Raw genomic sequence first — 9,389 nt, forward strand, 5'->3', positions numbered from 1 at the left:
AGGCCGGAGCTCATGACCCAGACAGATCGCTCCCCCCCAACCCCTCATTCAGCCTTGTCTCTTTCAGTTCTCTCCGTCTTAAGCACCGAGTAGGGACTCAGGGAGGAAAAATCCAATTAAAGTTGGAGATGCCCTTTGAAATCTTTGCCTCTTTGTGTACGTACTGGGAGCTTTTGGGGTCAGACAGGGGTTTGAAGGAGGAGCAGCATTCCTAGCTGTGTGTGCCCATGGGCAAGTCACAGCAGAGCCCACCGCCCGGGTGCTAGTGAGGCTCATGTGGGCTGAGGCATGTGGGTGCTTCGGTGAAGACCTCAGCATGAGGTAGCTGGGCAATAAATGGGGGCCCCTCCTCCAGCCACTGTGAGAACAGTAGCCACAGGGTCAGACCTCTCTGTAGACAGGCTTAGAAGTGGGGTTATGTTGGCTGCACCCCAGGATGCAAGCAGGTGCTTGGACTGGGGCAAAAAGGAAGGAAGAGGGGAGATGCTGGAGGCATAGTGGTGCCCAGGCCTCCTGACTTCCTGGGAAGAGTGAGCATTCGCAGGGGCGAATAAGGCGGATCCCTCCAGGTTTTTCCGGGAGCTAATTAAAGGAAGGGGCATGGTGAAGAGCCTCACTGATATTTCTGTTTTCCCTGTTAGTAGTGACTGGAATGTGAGCCATTCAGGTCAGATGGAAAATAGAAGCCTGGAAAATCTGACACTCATTGATTTGCTCTCTGCCATCGCTACTCGCGAGAGGAAGAAATGTGACTTCAAAATTGCAATTAGGAACCAGCCCGCTAAGGGTTCCTTGCGTGAGCTCCCGTGCTGTGCAGATCACAGGACTGCCTCTTCTCATTTCCTGAGGAAGTAGGTTCATTCATAGTTTTCAATGAAGCAGGCAAGGCAAATATGTCATGCCCCCCCTCCCCCCAATAGCGCTCATACCTGCTGGTCTGGCGCCTTCCTCTCCTTTTGGTCAGGTCTTTGAAAGCATGGCAATTTTCCCAATGTTTTAAAAGTATTAACTTCCTTTCAAACATTCTTTAACCTTTAATGTTTTGTAACTTGATGAAAAGGTCATTTTGTTCTGAAAATGCAGCTGTTCCATAATTGTTCAGCTATCAGAGTGAATTCCATCCAAATCCCGAATTCTTTAATGGGATCCAAACCAGCACGCACACTCCTGTGCACACATACACACACACTCACAGCAAAACATAGATTAGTACTTTCCAATAGACATATATACATGAATATATTTAAATATTTGTGTCTGTACACACATGTATACTCATAGGGACTTGGAATAGGGTTACTATATTTCCCCCCTTCTGTATGCGGGATCCGTTCCAGGACCCCTGGTGGATGTCTGAAACTGAATGCTAACAAACCCTGTATATCCTATGACTTTTCCCATCCATACTCACTCATGATGAAGTTTAATTTGTCAGTTAGGTATGAGTAAGAGATTAATGGCAATAACTAATAATAAAATAGAACAATTCTAACAGTATACGGTCATACAAGTTATGTGAGTGTGGTCTCTCTCTCTGAGTGTCTGATTGTGCTGTACTCACCCTTCCTCTGGTGATGATGTGAGATGATAAAATGCCCCCATGATGACATGAAGTGAGCTCAGTGATGTGGGCACTGTGACATAGCGTTAGTGACGATGGGCCTCCTGTCCCTACATCTGCAGGATCATCTGCTTCTGGAACACGGCTGACCGCGAATAACTGACCACACAGACAGCAAAACCTCAGATAAGAGGACTTCTATATTTCTAGCATTTTCACAGAATGACTTCTCTGCAGGAAAGCCTCTATAAAACTTAGTGTTCTGGAATGCACAGGTGTGCTAACCATTCAATACTAATCATCTATTATGCACGGCACTTGTTACTGATTTCTTAAAAAAGACTTAGTCAATGTCTAATTTAACAATTCATTGCTGTCCCTGCAATAAATGCCCCTCGAGGCCTAGAAGAATTGAGATGTGTTTCCGTCTGTCCCCTTACTCAGTGTCAGCTCCCCGGTGGTCCCGGGCTCTGGTAGCGGTCCTCTGCCTCATCTCTGTTTCTAATCTGACGCATTCTTAGAAACAGACTTCTGAGCCTGTTGGATTTACATTTAAAATGGAGTTAATAGACTCAAATAAAACCCAGAAAGTATTTTCTGCAAAGAAACTGCATGGTTTATGCCCGGACCCCACAGCGTCTATTTTCCTGACTTGAGAGGTATTGGGCGTGGCCTCCTGCACTTCCGGTTCTGATGGTTGAATTTCTAAGACAAAAGTCCTCCAGGTAAATCAGAAGCAGTTGGCTAGAACAGCTCACCTTACGTCTATGCGGACTGGCATAAGAAACAGATGATCTGAAGTGTAGTGAATCAGTAAGAGCCCTCTGTAAGGTTAATGCTCATATTAAACTTAAGAAAGGAGATTGATACTTGACAAAGAATACAATGTTTCCTTAAAAGCAAATACTTCTAAAAGGCCTCTGTCTGGGATAAATGGTAATGAAGTACTACAAAGCTGAGGTCCGTCTAGATAGTCTCTCTTTGGGGCCAGTCCTCCAGAATTCCTCACTCAGAATCACTCATTCCATAGTTAATGGCACCAGACTGGTTTCTGGCATTTCTCTAGAATCTGATTTTTTTTTTTCACTCCATATATTTCTGTGTGTGAGATACGTTACAAATGTAGAATATGTAAATCACCTGTATGGTATAAGTAATATTATAAAACCAACAACTGGGTAACCACCACTCTATCACCAGAGCACCCCCCCACAACACCTTCCAATGAGAACCCCCTTTACTGGAGGCCACTACCATGTTGACTTTTACCCCTTTATGGCCTTGCTTTGTGGTTTCAGCACATAGGGGCTCATCGCTGTGCATGTTTTCCAGCTTGACACAAGCGAAGTCGTATTGCACGAGTTATTTTGTGTCTTTTCTTTTGCTCCGCATGGCATCTGTGAGACTTAACTTGTGGATGGATGCCCTTGGTCATTTTCAAAGCCGTGGACCGCAAGTATATTGCCATAGAGTAGTTTTTTGTTCCTGTTTTTTCTTTTTTTTCCCCAGTTGTCCAGCTCTTATGAAAAACGCCACCGTGACCACACTTACTCATGTGTTGTGCGCACATGTGAAAGAGCCCGTTTGGGACACATTTATGTGAAGTGGCATTGTTCCATCGTCCGGCACGTAGACCTACAACCCCCGACTGTTCTCCAAAGAGATGATGTCACTTTTCACTCCCAGAAGCTATTTTTAAGTCTTTCCATTGTTCTACCTCCTTGTCAGCCTATGATAGTATTAGCTATTTTCTCCCCCTCATTTTTCATGCTTCCTAATCTAGGGGTTGTGGTTGCTGTTCCCCACCTTGTGGTTAGCTTGCGTTCCCATGAATGCTAAGGAGATCGAGCACTTGTGGGTATGTGTGTGGTCACTTGGATGTCCTTTTCCTGAGGGCCCTGTCCAAGTCCTTTTCCCGTTTTCTGTTGGAGGTATGTGTCCTCTTGTTCCAAGTGGCTTTGGAACTTGAGATGTTTTGAGGAGATCCCTAAGTGCACTTCTGAGGATGCTTTAGTCGGCAAGGGATACAGCCCCTGACTCACACTGGCTTAAGGAAATTGTCTAGTGGTGGATCCTGGCTAGATTATACAAACAGAAACCCAGTTTGCTCTGCTCTCTGAACCCTTAGCTCCGTGTTTTCAGCGTCAGCTCGTCCCCAGTGGTCTTGTGATTTCAAGAGGGCCTCCAATAGTAAGTGGAACTGCTTACTTCTTAGTCCACATCCAACAGAAACGAGAATCAGAAACTTATCACTGATCCGGAGGAGCTCCATCCTTCCCTTCAGTTTTTAGGGCCCCATTCTGTGGACCAGTCGTGATCACCAGGGAATGCAAAGCCTTGATTGGGTTAATGAGCATCCTTTGCAGGAGAAAATGAAAAAAGATGGGGGGAGGATCAGCTTCAAAAGGCCAGCACATTGACCGCCAAGACTGCTGAACTAAACTCTAAAACTTATTTTTTTAATTTTCATAGAGTAAAATTTGCTCTTTTGGTATATAGGTCTCTGAGTTTTTTGTTTTTCTCTTTTCATTTTTTTTTAATGTTATGTTAGTCGCCATACCCCACATCATTAGTTTTTGATGTAGTGTTCCATGATTCATTATTTGCATATAACACCCTGTGCTCATTACAACACGTGTCCTCCTTAATATCCTTCACCGGGCCACCCCATCCCCCCACCCCTCACCCCTCTGAAACCCTCAGATTGTTTCCCGGAGTTCATAATCTCTTATGGTTCGTCTCCCCCTCTGATTACCCCCCTTCAGTTTTCCCTTTCTTCTTCTAATGTCACTGAGTTTTGACAGATTTCTAGAGTCGCAGAACCACCACAACTAATGTTTGAAATACCTCCATCACCCCAAAACACGACCTTGCTGCTTTTTTGTAGTCCAAGGGTCCTCTTGCCCTTCACTTCCACATCCCCCACACCTGGAAGCACTGATCTGTTCTTCCTCCCTATACTTTTGCCTTTTCCAAAATGTGATCTAAGTGGAATTATACAGGATGTCACCTTCTCCGTCTGGCTTCTTTCACTTAATGTAATGTATCTGAGGTTGATTGACCTGTGTGTGGATTGAATCTATATTCCGTATGCAGGTCCCACAGTCTACCCACTCACTGCCGAAACACAACTGGGTTGTTTCTAGTTTAGGGGTGATAATGAAGAAAGCTGTCAGAAACACAGGCACGCAGGTTTTGCCTCAACATAAGTTTTCATTTCTCCTGGGTCTCAACACCCAGAAGTGGGATCCCCGGGTGCTGGGTCATATGTTAAGGGTATGTTTAACTTTAGAAGAAGCTGTCAAACTGTTTTCCAAAGTGACCTTATCATTTTGCATCCCCACCAGCAAGGAATGAGAGCTCTCTCACTTCCAAAGAGGTCTTAATGGGTGTGGAAGTGTTTCACAGGGAGCCAGAGCGCTGCAGGAACAGGGATGTGGGGGAGATTCAGAAACGATACTTTGAAACTCTCAACTCCTGGGGGGCTCCTCGTGCATCCTGCCGCGTGCAGACAGGACATTTCAATTTCCAGAGTGTTTGCTTCTCCGAAGGGAGACAGGGAAGCATCCTTCTACCCATCTTACAAATGAGCACAAAGCGTGGCCCCTCTCTCAGTTAGCCAGCCTGGCTTTATCTACTACCATCAGGAGCAAGATTCCATGGCCTCTGGTTTTATTCCAAAACCCACAAAGCAAAATGAAGTACGCGCATTTGGAGCACTGTGGTGTTGTGTGGCAAGAACTAGGCAAAGGAGTCCATCCAAATGTGTAATCAGAATGTCAGAGTGGAGGACAGGAGCAACTCTCACTTCAGATGTGAGCACCTATCCCTTATCCTGTCCTAGAAGCATGGGACGCTGGAATCCACCTCCCAGATGCAGGGCAGGGTCCCACCAAAGGGGAGCTGGGACAGGCTTATCCACTAGGGTCACTATGCGCTCAGGAGCAGGGATGAGGTTAACCTGCTCATACGCTAGCCCCTGCTTACATCCCCCACACCTCCTCTTCTTTCATCTGAGTGCCCATTTCTGAGGCACCTTCACATTTCAAACGTCCTGAGAATATGTTTAATTAGAACTTGGCCATACAGCCTTTTAAAATAAAACAGAAGGGACCAGCTAATTATATCGCTCAGCATTCTGTGGCAAACATATATTTTTTTTAATAAAACACTTTCCTAACCAGAGTAATCCCTAGAGATGCAAATCCTCATTTATAAGAAGTTTCCCAAAGGGAGTTAAAGAGAAGATGCCCTTATAAAGAAAAGAGACAAAGAGAGTGGGGAAGTGTCTTCAAAGAGCTTTTAAAAGATACACTCATTCTGAGGTTGAAGGGGGGCTATTTTAAAGATGCAGATTTTTATTTCAAATGTCTTATGATTCTTCCCTGTATTTTTGATAATTAATATCCCTTTCTCCCCTTTGGATTATTACCACAAATGCCCATGTTTCTAATTCTGGTCTTTTCCCTAAGTACAGTATTTAAATAAATGAGTGATTTTCTCAAAATGCACTTTATCTCCTGCGGCTTCTCCCCTCCTCTTTCTCTGTGACTAACCTTACCCTGACCAGTCCTGCAGGTGGCCCAGTGTTGTGCAGAGTGTGGGGCAGGGGGTGGCGTCCTTTCCCGCAGTCTCTGCCACTCAGGAGGGGAGGGAAGGACTTAGCCTCTCTGACAGTGAGTCTCTGGAAGTAGTGGCCGGAGGGACATTTGCACTCACAAGACTGACAGCCCCCATGCATTATAGAGATATACTATAGCTAACGTGCACTCGGGGGTTACTGCACACCTGGCAACAGGCCAAGAAGTATAGGTATCTTATCTCATTTAATCCGACCAATGCTGAATGAAATGCAGGTGTTCTCACCCCGTTTTGCAGATGGGGGTGGTGAGACCAGGAGAAGTAAGGAACATGCTAAGAACCTCATGGCCATTTGAAGGGGTAGAGCTTGAACTTGAACTCAGGTCTGTAGGCCCCAGTGCTCAGCCCCTTCCCCTCCATGCCCAAAGCTCCGGGATGCCACACCTTCTAGAATGTGCTCTGTGCCTCTGTTCTTGGTACACTCTGTGGCACCGGCCCTGCATTTCCCATTGAGTGCTGCGTCAGATTAGAGTCCTGGTGGAAGAGACAAAGCCCTCAAATTAGGGTTGGGCAGGAGGATCTCCCAAAGAGGCTGTTGGCCAAGGTGAAGGAAAAGGTGAGCAGAGCACAGGAGAAGAGTCACAGAACTGGTGACAGTAACCCCCAGGTCTGCAGGGCAGGGGATCACATCTGGGGTCTGGAGGCCAGATGGAGTGTGGCCAGGGGCATCTTTAGAGCCATGACCTTCAGAAGACATACAGGGAAGCGATCCGGAGATGGTGCCCTTGGACAACCCTGTCTCCTCATCCTTTGCTTTCCCACCAGGACTGCCCTTTGGACAAACCCATCAGAAAATAATCAGCAAAGGTCATGCAGCCATCCAGGCTGGCTGTCCAGGCTGGTCTCCCCAACACAGCTCAGGGGAATCAGCCCAGTGCAAGTGCTCCTGCAAAGCCCCCCTGGGCACTGGCTCTGTGCTGGGAGGGAGGACAGGGAGGCAGCCGTGGCCTCCAGGTGGGATCTTAGGAGGAGGCTTTGACTGGGCTGAGACTTTGATGCACCAGGTTCAAGAAACCTCAGCATGAAGGATGCACTTTCATGGAGAAGGTTTGCCGTTTGCCTTGTCACTGTGCCTGCCTTGGAGGGACAGGCAGGAATGGACGTGCCTTTCCATCCACAGCCATTCGCGACACTCAGGCCAACTCCTGAGGCTGGTCCTTTTGACTCGAGACATAATATGTGAAATTCTTTTCTATCAAAAGCTTATTAAATAAAATTTAGTTGGAAAAAAATGGAAAGAAAAAGAGAGAAGTCATTTATCATCTCATTCTCCAAAGACAGCAACCGTTAATGGTTGGGTAGACCCCCTCCACTTGCTTTCCTTGAAGCTTTACCTCCCGACTTACAGTAATATTGCTTAAGCAGTTTTGACTTATGCCTTTTTGACTGAGTGTCGTCACGGCCCCTCTGCCAGGTTATAAGCTCGTTTGGGGTAAACAGAGGTTTTGGTGGCTGCATAATATTCCCTTTGTAGGCATGGAACAGAATTCAGAATACCATTCGTACACTACTTAGGTGTTGGGGCTCTTCCCTATTTTTCATTCATATTATAAAATGCTATAAGCAACAACCTCGTGTATAGAGAATTTTTTTTTCACATTTCAGATGATTTCTTCAGCATGACTCCCCCCTGCCAAGAATAAAACTACCAAATCAAAGGTATAAACCTCTGTTTAGGCAGGGAAGTACCTAAAACAATGTGTACAAAACAGAACTCCTTTAGCCAGTTGGGTGATGAGCACTCAGGCGAAGGCTCTTGACCCCTCAATTACTCCAAGGACTTCCATCTGGAATAGCGCTAGTGTATAGAGTAGTCCATACAGGCAATTCTGAATTGTGTTGTAGCCCCATTTTTTTTAAAAAAAGATTTTATTTATTTATTTGACAGAGAGAGAGAGAGCACAAGTAGGCAGAGCAGCAGGCAGAGGGAGAAGGAGAAGCAGGCTCTCTGCTGAGCAGGGAGTCCAATGCGGGGCTCAATCCCAGGACCCCGGGATCATGACCTGAGCCGAAGGCAGATGCCTAACAACTGAGCCACCCAGGCGCCCCTGTTGTAGCCCCATTTAAAAAAAAAGCAAAAGAAACAGGTGAAATTAGTTTCCATAATACATTTTATTTAACCAATTATGTCTAAAAATTATTATTTCAGCACTGGAATCCATTTGAACATTATTCATGTTATTTTACATTTTTTCACATAAACCTTTGAAATCTGGTGTGTGTTTTACATGTATGACATATCGCATTTCAGACCAGTCACGGTATAAGCACACGATAGGCTCCCGAGGCGGCAAAGAGCTACCTGATTGGGACCATGGGTCTAGAGCAAGGAATCTACCGGAGACATCTATCATGTTGGCATCTTTACTGTGGGCCCCAATCCAGCAAGCTCTTACTGCCTCCCTTAACCTCTTTATTGGACCTTGGGAGGAAGCATAGATCAGGTGATCAGGTATAAGAGGACTTCCACACCTGGACATTTGTTACCTGTTGTCCTCGTTCCTTCCTTGCTGATAACAAATCACAGCATCCCCTGAGTCCCAGCTTGTTTTGGACTGATTCACTCAGAAATAGTCACTGAGCGCTTCCTAGACATTAACCCCATACCCGTCCCTAGAGATACAGGTGAAGAAACAGACTTTTCTTGCGAATTCATTACAGAACTTATCAGTGTTCTTAGGGTCTGGTGGGGAGACAGACTTTAATCAAATAATGCAATTGCATTATCGTGCAGTCACATTGCCCAAGTATGTGATTTCAAATTCTGGTTAAGTTCTGTGAAGGAGATGTGTATTTAAAAAATGCTAACCCGTGGGTCATGGCTTGAGGTGGTCCCTATCCTGCCCCTAGAGGTGTTAAACAGAGGTTGTTCAGTACCTGGCCAGGCTGTCTTGGTGAACATTGGTTTGACAGGTGAGAGTTCAGTGGGAGGATCTCAAGGTCCCTTCTGGTCTCAAGCGTCCCAAAGCCACATTCGGGAAGTTTCTGGGACGGATAGCAGCTTGCCGGTCCTTAAGTCAGTGACCCAGCTCATCTGTTGTGTTTACCCTCTCCAAAAACACTTGAGCCCAGCTGGAACAGCAGCATTAATGAGGAAGCAGAAAACCATTCATACATCCATTCTTTCATTCATTCACGCCTCAATTCTTAGCGAGTAATGGGTGTCGGGGGGCGAGGGAGGGGAATG

The sequence above is a fragment of the Lontra canadensis genome, unplaced genomic scaffold, assembly GCF_010015895.1.
Source record: "Lontra canadensis isolate GAN:19392208 unplaced genomic scaffold, GSC_riverotter_1.0 scaffold208, whole genome shotgun sequence".
Classification (NCBI taxonomy): domain Eukaryota; kingdom Metazoa; phylum Chordata; class Mammalia; order Carnivora; family Mustelidae; genus Lontra; species Lontra canadensis.